This window comes from Vicugna pacos, chromosome 5 (assembly GCF_048564905.1).
Source record: "Vicugna pacos chromosome 5, VicPac4, whole genome shotgun sequence".
NCBI classification, from domain to species: Eukaryota; Metazoa; Chordata; class Mammalia; order Artiodactyla; family Camelidae; genus Vicugna; species Vicugna pacos.
The window spans coordinates 40,955,292-40,969,818 of NC_132991.1; the positions used below are offsets into that span (position 1 = coordinate 40,955,292).

At 37.4% G+C, this 14,527-nt stretch overlaps 1 protein-coding gene across 2 annotated transcripts in view; it reads left to right on the plus strand.

Annotated features, from left to right (window-relative positions):
* Positions 1–14,527, plus strand: part of XIRP2 (xin actin binding repeat containing 2) — a 256,785-nt gene that overhangs the window by 185,482 nt on the left and 56,776 nt on the right. Inside the window, exon 1 of one of the 2 annotated variants that reach the window (XM_006201097.3) lies at positions 1,772–2,020. The exons of the other annotated variant lie outside the window; for it this stretch is intronic. The gene's annotated coding sequence lies outside the window, so the exon portion shown is untranslated. Of the gene's footprint in view, positions 1–1,771; positions 2,021–14,527 lie in introns of those variants that run through there. 2 annotated transcript variants of the gene reach the window in all.

Below are 14,527 nucleotides of genomic sequence, written 5' to 3' on the forward strand. Positions count from 1 at the left end.
GAAAGTGGGTAGTTTTGAATAAGGAGAGAAAATGAAGAAGCCACAAGTCATATGTTTGAGTAATTAACAATATTTTGAAAGACTAAAACCACCATAAGCATCATTAGTATCTATATGCAAATATAAGAGTAAAATTGACTACATTTACATCGTAGGATCAATCTCCTCATAATCTGAATTGAACTCTTGTGATTTTAGATCTAGTGCCATTTTCTTAAGCATGTAGTAAGGCAAAATAATAATTTTCAGACATTTTGTCCCAGATTTAGACTGTAATGAGTATTCTACATATATGCCATTTAATCTTCACAACCACCGTTTAAAGTAGGTAGGTGAACTTAGTCCTATTTAGTTGTAGATATCTAAAGTGAAGCATAGGCCAACGTATGAAATTTGCCAGGTCACAGAGTTTCGTTAGTGTCAAAGCTGTGTTGAAAATCCTATGCTCCAAATCAGCATTGGCCTATAGAGTTTTCTGCAATAACGGAAACGTTCCGTCACCGCCCTATCAGATGCATAGCTACTAGCCACGTGTAGAAGTTGAGTACTTGAAATGTGGCTAGTGCCACCGAGGAACTGAACTTTTAATTTTGGTCAGTTTTAATCATTTAAATGTAAATGGTCAAATGTGTCTAGTAGCTACCACACTGGACAGCACAATTCTAAAATAGTTAGACTATATTGGCTCCTGGCTCTGAAAAATCTTGTGGAGTGTACAAGAACACCATTTTAGAAGATCTTCTTCGAGTCAATCAGCGGGATTATCACTTCTTAACTTTTAATAGGAATCAATGTTGTATATGGAAAAAATGTCTATTCTGGTCTTCATTAGTGTATAGTATGATAAACAGCTTATTTGTAACATTTGTATGAAATAAACAGTATGTAAGTCAGGTGCTTTCCTTAAGTCAAAGGGTAATTTTCTCTTTCTATTTTCCAGCTTGCTGTGAGGCCATTCATATGCACACTTAACTCCACACTCGGAAAATAATAGAAGAGGGGAAAGACAGGGTAGGCTAGTTTCTTTGTATTTACATAGAATGTACTAGATGTTGGCATTATGGAGCTAAGTGGCAGTTCTAGGGGAGTTCTCCTGCTTCCTTCCGGGTCAGTTCGGCAGAGTATGCTGAGTAAGTAGGGTGGCAGCAAAGACACTTAATGTGATTCTCTCAGGAGCATGTGAGGTGACTCCTTGCCCTTGCCAGCTGTTCCTCCCGCCAAGTGGTTTTAAACTAATACTAACAGGCAGGCATCCTATGGTAGGTGTGCCCTTCATTTTCTCTAGAATGCCTGTCACTCCTTCCTCCCTCACTGTTTTAATCAAAAGAGTACTTTCTTTACTTATATAAATATCATAATAGTGCTTTGCTTTATATGTGAAGCCTCAAAAAGCAAACTAATAATTTCCATGCCTGAGAACGTTTTGTAAATAAAAGGAATGATTCCGCTTCCTGAGAACCCAAATTCCACGAGAATAAATTGGAACATTTTCTGTGTGCTTTATTTTCATATCATTGACTCTTGAAAGAGTGACGTTATTAAAACAAATGCAAGGAAGCCAAGGGCTTTCATACTTCCTTTTCCTCATCGGTGCTGGTTATTTTTTAGGCTTTGCTGAGGAGTTGAGAGTTGGCTTACTGGTAGTGGCTGCGGAAGGGTGTTTGATTGACTGCACATGTGTTGTGCCGTGCATACATTACAGAGGGCACAAGGAGGCTGAGTGCCCTCAGAGACACACTTCTGAAAAGAGTAGTTGACTCAGGCCCCACCTATACAGAGCTCAGTTCCTAAAAATAGATACTAAGTTGCATCCTTTAGACACAGGGCTAAAATAAATTCAGCCGTCCCATCTACTTGCTTGATAGACCCTTCAGTGGAGCTGGCCTCCACTCCACCCATTGCTTTCAGGGGACTGGGAAATTCGCTGTACAGGAAACAAGGGAGGAAACTTCTCTGTGAAGACCTGTAAAGATACATGACATTTCCACGAACTTGGGATTAATTCTAAATATTACGAAAGGTATGTGTTACGTAGTCACTGATAAGTGCCTGCTTCCAGAGTTGTAATATGTTCTTGTTCCTTGCTTAAGATCAGTGATGACCATAGGTCAAATTGTATTTGTTATCAAGGCAAATGTTCAGTCAGTTTTTGTTTTATGACAATATTTAGCATGACTTCATATTAGTAAACTTAGGGCTTCATTTATTAGTCTCTTTCCAGAATAGTTAGTGTTTTTCATGTTTAGTATTGAAGAATAATGAGCCAAACTTGATAAACAGTCATGAGTGAAAAATTATACTTCAATTTATAGCTAAAATGGAAAATAAAAAAATTTAGTGTATCTTCTATGAGCATAAATTGATCATGTATACAATGAGTATGTTTAAAACCCTAAGCTATATTTGTTAAAATCTGCTGAGGGAAAGAAAGAGTTTAAAATATTTTCAACTGTTGCAGCTTGCTCAGAGAAATGTGTGAAATGTATTCTTTCTCCAGCCTTAGTTTGATGTTGTGCTTCTTGCCCCAGCCACAGTATCCTCTCCTCTGGGAGTATTACTGGAGTAAGGATTAAAGAATCAGGTTCTTACATGTTTTGCAGAATTAAGAAAAGGACTGTCAGTTGAATCTGCCAGCCCTAATTATAGTAACTCTAAACTTAAAGAGAGAAGACAGATTTTACTTCAAAAATCGCATGCCCTATATACTGTTTCAAATGAATTTTTTCTGTCTTCAATTGCCCGTGAACACCTTAATTTGGTCCTGTTGTGCCTTAAATGTTTAGATATTAGTGACTGAAGTGATTTGGGAGAGATAGTGTAACAGAATCTCTTAAGACACCAACTAAAAGCAAGGACACTTTAAGATTACATAATACAGGGTTTAAATTTAGCCAGCTGGTGCTGAACTGAAAGATATTTTATTTTTACCAGCGCTCTATTTGGTCACTGATGAGCTGGAGGTTATTTGAATTATTTTAAAATTTTATGTGCTGGGTGCCAAAGGACAAGTAAAATATTTACCTCAGCTACATTCAGAGCTATGAATTTTAATACAAAAGAGCACCTGTTCTGAGCTTTAGAAGGTATTACCATTGAGTGGCAAAAATATTGAATCAGAAATGAGAAAGTCTTGAATTCTATGCTTAAATATTTCTCTACTACTCTGCCTAATCTTTGACTACATTACCTTTTGGCTATTAATATGTAAACAAACGACTAGATCCATTTTTTTTAATTTATTTACTTATTTATTTTTCATTTTAGGAAGGAGGTAATAAGGTTTATTTTTATTTATTTTATTAATGGAGGTACTGGAGATTGAACCCAGGACCTCATGCATGCTAAGCATGCATTCAACCACTGAGCTATACCCAGCCCGACCCTTTTATTTTTAAAGATCCATTTTTAAAAGTCAGTCGGCATTTCGGATGTCTTCAATATGGCAAAGTGCCACCCATTTGGGGAAAATGTAGACTGGAGTTTGGAGAAAATATTTCTGCATGCAGTGTTGGACATCTTAAAGGTATAACTTCCCTCAACTACCTGAAAAATAAAAATATACATTATTGAATAATCACAGAGGGCTTCAGAAAATGTTCATGTAAAAATGTCAGTTGGACGTCAGGTCTTCTGTGATTACAGAAGAAGAAAGGGTTGGGTGTCTTTCCTCAAGCTTACTTTTGGTTTAAAAGCACACCAAGTTCCTAGATAATTAATTCACTATTGTTAATTAATTCACTACTGTTTACCATTCATAGCTGTCTACTTTTCAGTCATTTCCAGTATTTTGCCTCTCACAGTTACCACAATTGAAAAACTTCTGCACATCAGTATTTCTATTCGTTTGGTAGAATGTTACTTATGATGAGGCAGTTTGGGGTTGGACTCCCTTGGTGACCCTGGTACTGGGAGCTGAGGTTTCGTCTCTTGTCTCTCCTGCGCTCTTTCTCTCTCTCTGTCTCATGCACACACACAACTGTGGGCCGTAAGAGACAGTTTTGTAAGACTTGTCTGTTAGCGAGGAGTCATGTCTGGTTTCAGTAATTCATAGACCAGGGCAGACACCTAATAAGTGACTGGCAGTAGAATTCCAAGATTTCTGATTGAACAATCTGTGGGGCACAGAACTTAACTGACATTCCGTTGTCCTTTTTATTTGCTTCCCACCCCCTCTTTTGAAAGCCTTCAAGTTACACTTTTAAATTTAATTAATTTGCAATTTGTTTTTTCCTGCTTCTGAAACAAATACTTGCTCATTCAAATTACAGGTTCCTCCCTTGCAGAGTGTGGGTAACTTCAGACTTTTCTGATTCAAGCATAACTTTTTTTTTTTAAGAACACTGATGTATTCAATATAGGTACATAGTCTTTATGTGACTGTGTGATATGTTGTATTGTTTTGTTTGGATTTTTGTCCTGACACCAAATGGGTGGTGTTTTCTGACACCAACCAGTTCTCCAATTCTCTGACACCAACTGCGTGTAGAGCAGTTCAGTTCAATTCTCACAGTAACTTTCAGAGTTAGAGCAGAACCTACAGATTGCCTCCCCTTCAGCTGCTAACCCAGGTTACAACTCAGGAGCAGGCAAGTAGAAAGGATGCATAGACTAAGAAGGAGGTGTGTAGCACAGAGCTTGCAAGCTCTCTTGGACTCACCACCCATCAGCATGTTCATCAACCTGGAAGCTCACTAAATCCTGTTGTTTAGAATTTTTATCAAGATTTCATTATGTAGGATGGTTGGCTGGGTCGCTGGCCATTGGTAATAGGACTGAATCTCTAACCCCTCTCTGCTTTTCAGAGGTGGGAAGGGGGCCTGAATGTTCTAACTCTCTAACCCCTTGGTTGGTTTTTCTGGCAACTAGCCCCCATCCTGAAGCTTTCTCTTCCCCCGACCCCCTTACCCACACATGAGGCCAGGAGTTATCTTGTTAGCTTGTATACCAAAGACATCATCACTCAGGAGATTCCCAGGGTTTTAGGGGCTCTGTTCAGGAAACAGGGACAAAGACCAAATTTTATTTTTTATTATGCCACGTATATCCACAGTGTTACTTCTCCTTCTATGAAATACTACCTATAAACTCCAGAGTAAAAATTTCATACTACTTACATCCCTAATCATTGGAATCCTTCTCTTGCAGTTTTAACTACCATGGATATTTTTCTATTTGTACAATATAATCAGGAACAGCACAAAGAACAATCCCAACCAGGCAGCCAAAGAAAAAGGAAAGGTTTTGTTTCCTTAAAAAAGTTGAAAATCAGCAAATTCAATGAATTATTTGTATCAGTTTGGATACAACAAATGACAGTGTGACTATATTTAATGACTCTTGGGACTTGGCCTGAATGATGGCATGAAAATAATCTGCCAGTGAGCAGTGCAATAGGTAATCCAAATTCCTGGTAGAGTGGCTGTACTTCTTAAAATGTCATGAAGGATAAAAGGAATTTATTACATAGATAACACAAAGAACCTCAGTGTCTGTTTGATTTAACACTTTTAAGTTCTAGATAAGAAAGCTGAGGCACAGAACGTTAACTAGTCACTCTTACAAGATTTAAACAAAGAGAACTAGAAACCGACTCTCTTGACTTACATCTCAGTGCTATATGTCATTCTGCAAAGCTTTGTGCCAGAACATACCCCAACCCCACTCCACCCTGTGACTTGGAATAGTTTTTGAGGTACACCTTGATAAAGACTTTTTTCCCTAGCAGTAGGGTGGTTTGTTTTTTGGGGGTTTTTTTGGGGTTTTTTGCTTTTTATTTTGCATTTCATGTTCCTCTTAAAATTAAGATAATTATGGAAAAGGAGACCTGATTCACATATTCATCTAAAACTCAAAAAATGGTGATTGGTTTCTTTTTTTAACTCAACTAAGCATTTAAGTTTGCTCATCTTCAGTACAAGCTGAGCTCTTCCTCCCCTTACCCCCGCCCCTCCGCATCATCAGTCTTGTCATTGTACGCATCACTTTTCACTGCTCTTTTTGGCAGACCTTCAAGTAGTCTTTTGTTTTCTATATTTTTCTAATTGTATGCAGGATATATCCTGTTGCCTGGTGAGCTGAATACTTCAGATATGTCTGACTGTTCAAAAGTAAATAATTGCCAAACTGCTCCAGGCATACATATGACAAAATAAATATAATACTGAAAGAATTTATTTTGGGAAATTTCTGTTTGTCAAAGATCCAATAGCATATTTCCCCCAAATCTGAATATATCAGCATGTGTATTTCTAAATGCATTAACTTGGTAGTTACCAACATAGAAAACCTAAAAAAAAAAAATCACATCACTATTAATTTTAAAAGTGAAGTCCAGCATCATAAATGGTTTCAAAGTGCGTTCTCAATGCTTTTCATGTAAAGTTTAACAGCTATGAACTGAATATAAAATAATATTCAAATAATAATTATTTTATTTAATTCATAGGAACTTAACTGCATTGAAATAAAATGTAGGCAGATCTCACATTATAAAGTAACTGCATTTTTAAAAACTAGGTATATTAAATTTTAATGAGTAGAGTCACATTTCCTGCATTGATTTGCATTATAAATTCATAGGTGCTTTATCACTATCTCTGTTGTTGATTTTTTGGCTTGTTTGTTTTTAGTCAGTATTGTCATAATAAGAATTCAGCTTTATACTTATCTAACCACTAAGCCTTTTTGTCAAGTAATTAGACTTCATGAGTAACTAGTAAATAAGTGCTCCAGGGAAACAGTGAAGAATCTGATCACCTTTTATCTGTTTTGTAAGTGAGAATTTTTGATTGTGGACACAAGGGTCTTATTGTCAAGTTGGAAAGTTTTGGGAAAGGGACAAGAAGAAAGTGAGTTTGTCAGGGGGCTAGGAGGGTATAACTCAGTGTTAGAGTGCATTCTCAGCATGCACTGGGTCCTGGGTTCAATCTACATTAAAAAAAAGTGATTTTGTTCACGGTATTTAAGAGTAGTCAATTCCAACTATAAGCTTTGTTTAAAATTCACTGCTTCTACTTCTGTTGATTCCCGAGCTCTTCTCCCTGGATACTGTATAGGGTGGAAGTCCGCTTTTGGCTACTAGGGTGAAGCACTAGGGTGAAGCCCAGCCCAGTTTCCAGCTGGAACACAGGGCCTCGAGTTACAGGTGCCACAGGAAGAGCAACTGGTGGCAGCCAGCAGCTCCACCAGCCCCTTCTGTCCTCTGTGCCATCCCAGGGCACTCAGAGTGGGAGCAGAACCTCATTAGAGCCCTGACTTCTTCAGTAGAAACTCTGCTTGCGCTCTTAGTCCCAGAGGACTCAAAAACATTTATTTTTAGGAATGTAACTGTATTAGTGCATGTGTGCTTCAGTCACTGACTCATTCTGGAATGAGAATAATTTCAGGATTCAGCATCCATTCGTCATCCAGAGCTGGACAACAGCCCCAAATTTAACTCTGTAAAATATCAGAGAAATGAAATTTGAAAGGAAAGCATATGTTTGTATTTAGGTTGCAGTCTTTTTATCTTCCTCCAAAGATCTTGTCCAGCTGTTGTGATTGTCAACTCAAAACTACTCTTTATAGTTTCTAACAGTCCATTCTTTAAACAGAAGCAATAAATTACCTCAAACTTCAATTTTCACCTCTTTTCATTTAATTCACCATTTCAACCCAACTGGCCCCAGCTTCTCGACTATGTCATTACTATTTCTTTTAATTTGTGCTCCCTTATGCTCATACACACACACACACATAAATGTATATGTATATGTATACATTATTTTCGGTAAAGCACAGTGTTACCTATACCTCTGTGTTGTTCTCCATTTCTTTCATATTCTCAAAGTCCATTTAGATGTTCAAAGAAGGGTGAGTAGTCCTCAAATGGCAACCAATAACCACAATATCATCTGTAATGACACCTCTTTTTAACTTTTGTGTAGCATTGTATAAAGAGCCTGACACAGTTCTATAAACATTTGTATTGAGAAAGCACCAAGTTACATCTGTATAACAGCAAAAACAACAACAACAATAATAATTTTCTACAGGATTATTCTCCCATAGATAGTTATATAAAAGAAGTTCCAAGCATTGATATATAAAAGTTCATTATTGATACCATCTTTACATTTTGAAATTAGAAACTTTTTGAATGATTTTTGAAATTAGACAGATTTCAAAATTTCAAAATGATGCATTATGTTCTCTTTCCCTTTCTCCTTCCTTTTTAAAAATCTCATTTCTATTAAAGACCTTTGTAATTTATTCCTTAACCCTAGAGCTGTTGCTATCCTTAAGATATGTGAAGCGTCCTCAGTTTATCAAAATCACAAAAGCATCATCTTCTAGGGCCGGAAGAGATTCCAAAGGAACCTCACATAACATTTTACTGGGAAACCAGAAAATGCTATCAAGTAAACCCTAATTAGTTGAACACAGACTTTGGAACCAGACCAGACTGCCTGGGTGTGAATTCTGGCTCTTACACTCAACCAGCTGGTTGATCTTGGGCAAAATGTTTAACCCATCCCTGTACCTATTTGCTCATCTGAAAATAGAGACACTAACAGAATCTATCCCATAGAGTTGTTTTAACGATTAAGTAAATTCATATTTGTAAAATGACTAAAACCCTAGTGCCTGGCACATATAAGTACTATATAAGCTTTTGATATTATTACCATTGCTATTATTATTTAATATATGGTGCTAATATGGTATAATAACCTTCATCTCTTTCCAGAGAGCCAGATTAGAATATAAAGTAGCAAGTCATCTTAGATAAAAATATAAAGTATCAAGTTATTCTAGGTGCTGAACTCTCAAAATAACACCACAGTAAATAAAAACTGTTTAAGAGAGAAAATTATCTACCTGATTTAATAGGTTGTTTTGTTGTTAAAGGCATCCTTACAATTCAGAGATGCTCTCTTGAACTAAAATAAAATTTGTCCCCTCTGGAGTTTTAGGAAGCTATTAAGTACCCTTTTTCTATTATAATCATCCCAACGCTTGAAACTAATAATCTGGTTATCCTCGATGATGTCAACATCACATTACTTCCAGAAACTGAACTCTTCAACCACTCAACACTAATGTCTCTGTCTCCCTTCCGATGGAGCAGCTCATGGCCACATATTGGACCTTGTCATACTTTGACTTAGTTTTTAGACTCTCAAAATACCCTTTTAGATCACAGTTTTCTTTCTTTTCACCTAAAACTGATCTTGACCCACAGCAAAGTCTTCCCATCCCCAATGCATCCTCCCCATCAGCCCCTCTGCCTTTGCCTCATCTTTCTGTATCTTGGATCCACTCACAATGTCTGAGTAAAGATGGAAGGAAAACTGTCACTCAGGAGGGAGGCGTTGAAAGATGAGGCTGTGGGGACTAGACTGTTTATCAGGAGAATCTAAAGCAGAAAAGGCAAAGGAGAATCCCAGAGTGGAAGAAAAAGCAAAATTTTATGAGCCAGTGAAATGGTGCAGTGCACCAGGTTTGAGGGATGAAGCTAAGCTGTAAATAGGAAAATAAATCACAAGGTCAGAAGTAAGGGGAACTAGGAACAAGACAGGGTAGAGCTTAGGATAGACTAGTGCACGCATTTCAAACTAAGGCCAAGAACAGTTCAGGACTGTTGGTGGCCTGGTGTTAAGGACTCCTGACTCTAGGCTTCAGGGATGGGTCTAAGAGCTTAAAGGAACCATGCTAGACCTACTGCCCACTCAGCCTGAGCCTAGTTGTCAGCTGCAACAGTAGAGCTTCCAAGGATCCTGTGTCATTTGTCTCCACGTTCTTAAGCTGACTCTACGTCACCAAAAGCCAGTTCAGCATTTTCCCTATAATCTGATATTTTTGCTCCCATTCCCAGGCTGCTGTTTGTGTGTGTGTGTGTGTGTTTGTGTGTGTGTGTGTATACACACACACATATATGTGTGTATATATATATATATATTCTTATATTTATTTAAATATATATATTTAAAGGTTCATGGTTTTGTATATAAGCTAATACCCAATAATAATTTTATCCATTTTTAATGACTGTTTATCACATTCACCATTATTCCTGGCTATCCCAGATGTGCTCAATTCTAATATATAATTGGAAAATTTGGGAATGGTAACAAGTTTGTGGGTAATATTTTTTTAAAGCCATGTTGAATTTTAAAAGGTTTGGCAAGGTAAGATTAGGACTTAAGTAGTTACTAGAGACGTACATTGATATAATATGGATGAAACTGAGAACTGATGGAGTGTGGGTGGTAAAACAAAACAGAAGACTGGGATAGAGCCCTGAAGAATATACATGGTTTGGTGTCAAGAAGTGTGCGTGTGTGTGTGTGTTTCAGGAGACTGGTAGTGATAAATGAGTGTTATTTCTGTCTGGTCTAAGCTACTCACCAACTCCATACTCAGTTTTGAGATTTTATAAAGAATAATGCAGACAGTGCTACAAGGCATCAGCATTTTTGATTCCCTCTTGTAAGATACTTCTTGTAATGGTGAGCGTTAGGCTTGGTGAAGTTTATGACATTTTCCTAGGGCCCTGCACTGCTGATGAATAGGACCTAGGGCTTTCTGCCACATCTGTTTTCCTTGGCAGGTTTCCAGCTCAGAACTGCCCTGGGACACTCTGAAAACCTACTGAGGTCTTCCTCTTAGATCTCATAAAACAAATAGGATACTACCTGTGATTCAATGGTCTTCCAAGAAAAAGTGTGTGTGTGTGTGTGTGTGTGTGTGTGTGTGTGTTTGCATGTTCTATCTGTAGTCCTGTATTTGGCCTAGTGGGCTGGGGAGGTTAGTTATTTTCTTCTGGGTAGAACCGTGATGGAGACGTGAATATATTTGGAATTTTTTAGCTATAACACTTCTTGAATTTCTTTCTGCAGCTTTGTAATAACAGGAGAATTTCTGGCAGAAATTAAACTTGGCAGAGAGCCCAAAGTTGACTGACTTCACTTTCCAAACAAACACTTTTTGTGCAGTTCTAATTTTCACCTGCTCATGTGGTGTCCTGCTGAGCATTTTCAGTGATGAGGTAGATTTTGTTGTGGGAGACTCACAGGTTCACAGACAAGACGTTTATTTTTGCTCCCACCTGGAAGCTCTAATCCCAATGTTCACATTGTGACTCTGCTTAAATAACTTTTGCTACAGAATTTGGAACTTGTTTTCTACTCTTTAGAAAGAAATAGGAGAAAGAGCTTAACACAGGCTATCAACAGGAGCCATGAAAAGATGGGCATTGAGTTTTGCGGTATTATTTCAAGGCAAACTCATTCAATAAATGTTTATTGGGCATCCACTGTGTATAAGTCATGATGTTAAATACCTGAAGTTGGCCATTTTTACCTCAACTGTCAGTTCGCTTCTTGGCAATTTAGGAATTTTAGTTCTAGGTGATAATAAAAATGTAACAACCAGTTCTGTGCAAGTGTTAGGAAAGGCTCCGCCACTTATTGTTAGGGGAAGCACAAGCATGTTATCCTTAGAAGTGCATTATATTTCTCCTGCCCCACACAAGGACCCACAGGGAGCATTTCTGGCCACTGCGTGATGGCCAAGCCTTTCATATGCACAATGTAGGTGTCACCATGTTGTAAACTGATGAAGCTAAGAGATACTTTGACTGAAATCATGGTGAAGATGGTTATTCAGGCTACTAGAAAACTTAAGAGACAGAAACTGATGGCTTCCTGGGTAGTTTCAACCTGCAGTTATAGTTGTGTCTAAAATTTTTAAAATAATCTTCAAAAACAAACAAAGAGAGGCTTAACTTTACAGTCTGATTTCCCATTCAGTACGTTGTTTCAATGCAATGGGAGGTCACACTAAGTTGAAGTAACTTTGTCCATCTGCCTGAGGCTTTTGGTACCTAAAAGGAGTGGTCCTGGAAAGTGATTTTATTTTGAAGTTGGGAAAGCCTAGCTTTATATGGAATTTTACAAAGTATATTATATGTAATTTTCAATTGCTTTTTATATTTCATTCCCTTCAACTTTTTTCTTCTCACCTTCTACTTCACTTAAGTTTAAATATCATTGGTCTAGGATAATTTTGTTGGCAAGTTTTAATTAAATTCTTTGTTGTTCACAGATGTGACTGCCTTAATGTGTAGGGAAAAGAGCAAGTTTCAATCTGAGTAACATTTAAAGGCTGATTTTTACACTTCGCCCTTTAAAAACAGGAGTGAAGTAAGCAGCATAAACTGAGTTCCTCCTCTGACGGTGCTCTCATAGGATTAGGTTTGGAATTCAAGGGAAGTGAAACAAATGCCAATGCCAAAATTTTAAAGATAAGTAACTATAAATAAATTAAAGGATGATGAGACTGACTAACTATGTATTCCATGTGTATCTTAAGCAGGGAAGACTATTAAATTACTTCCACTCTTTGGACTGTTCTTAGTACCAGCGTATCATTAGGAAACTGACATCATCTCTTTCTTTTGAAACTACAGTCTGCATTTGTATGCAGAGGGTATTTAGGGCATGTTAATGGTGACAGGGAGAGTAACCTAGCCCCTGACTGATTCCAAGTTTTGATATATTAAAATTATTATAGCTTTCATTTATAAACATCCTAGTTCTAAATTTAAAAGACTAATCAACATGTATACAACATCATCTATGTCCCCTGTGATTATGGGCGACAATAATCAGAAGGTAGTTGTGACAGTACAAACATCAAGTTTGTGAACAAGTTCTGATTACCTTTCTTTTTAGAGCATATTAGAACTTACAGCTTTGGTAAGAAAAACTCTCCATGGATTCTTAACGTTTCCGCTTAACATTCGAAGCTTGCTCTTCCTAACCAAGAAACGTTTACCTGACTGAAGATCACATCGTTTGGATAGTGTTTATTTCTTTTAGGTAGAAGTTTTCTAAGTATATCACTGCTCTGAAAGAGTGAATTTACTTTTATTCAGCAAGCAGAATGTTGCATTCTTTAAGCATTTTTGTTTTTCTCCTGATTGCTTAGCTTTCCAAAGACTGTTCAGCAAAGAAAGTATGTGGAACAAGTGTGGTTTCCTTTCTTTGAGCCAGTCTATCAGCCATAAGTTCAGAAGAAAAGCATATCAAAATACACTTGTTTGTGGACTTAGGCAGAGAAAGCATTTTAAACAGAGGCTTAAGGTCATTGAAAAGAGTTTGAGTAAATTCAGAACCTGAACTTCTCTAAGACAAAAGGCGAATTGAATTAAATACATTTTATTATTCAAAGGAAAAGGATGATTAGTAGGAGAAAAGCTGTGACACCATCAATTGTCTAAGTCAGTGAGAGTCAAAATTGAATGATTTGGGCTGTCTTTTAATATCCTTTGTCAAAGTAAATCTCAGATACTAACCTGAACAGAGAGGTGAAAGCTGGAAAGAGGGTGAAGAATCGGGGAATTCCTAAAAACAGATCTGGAAACCTCTGGCTTTTCCCGAATGCAGCTGGCACAGAAATTATTGAAGATAATAGTAAGTTGGTAACTTTCCTACCCTGCCTATGCTCAAACAGTTCAAAGATGCGCATGCCAGGAAGGTGATTTTCAGAGCTGCGAATGATTAAAGGTTCATTCACATTACGTTACTGTTGCTTATTTTTGATATATTAGGTACGAACAGTACACCTAGAACTAAACAAAACAATTCAGCACACATGGACTAGCTTCATATGGGATTTCACAAAGCCTGCAAGAAAAGCAGATCGTTTTAGGGAAAGACAAATTCTAAGCTAGTATGCAGTATGAATAGAAAAAGGAGCATATTAGGAAATAATAGGGAAGAAAAAGAAGTTACATCAAAGAGGGAACAACTCAGGGAGAGATGAATAATGTAGAAAGATGCCAACTTTGGGCTTTTTGGGAACAGAGACTTTAGAAAAAAAGGGATGAAAATCAATTTAAATGGAAGGAATACTCAGATTAAATAGAAAGAATACCTATATTCAAACTAACCAAATGTAAAAACAGCTCTTTATTCAGCGGTTATCAAACACCTAAATAAAGCTACTTAGTCAAAGTACTTAGCAAAGGTACCTAGCAATGCAGAGGTACTTAGTAAAACACGAGTGGAATGGATCATAAGGGAGGAATTCAGGATCCTTCTCTTTGCCTTTGGAAGGCAGTGCCAAGGGCAGCAGAAACTTAGGGAGTGACCCAGTTATTACTTCCTGACTGGTCCGGGCCAGGGTTCACTATGCCAAGCCCACTGCTCACAGGCCCCATAGGAAAATGAAAAATATGTATAACTTTAAGTGATGGTTTCACGATTTTACCTAAAAAACAGAGAGCAGGGGAAAACATGAGGAACCATTTGCAGGGATAAAAGGAGCAGATCTATCCCTGGAGCGTGATACACCAGGATGTTTTTTGTGAACTTTACATTTTCAGGGGATGCTCTCTTGCTTGCTGTGAAAAGTTTACGGTTCACTGGCCAGTGCCTCATCACAGATAAATGAGCACTTTGGATATCCTGTACATTGATACTCTTCTCTTTCATATATTTTCTCCATTCCTGTGGCCATAGGAGCAGGACTATGCCACTTT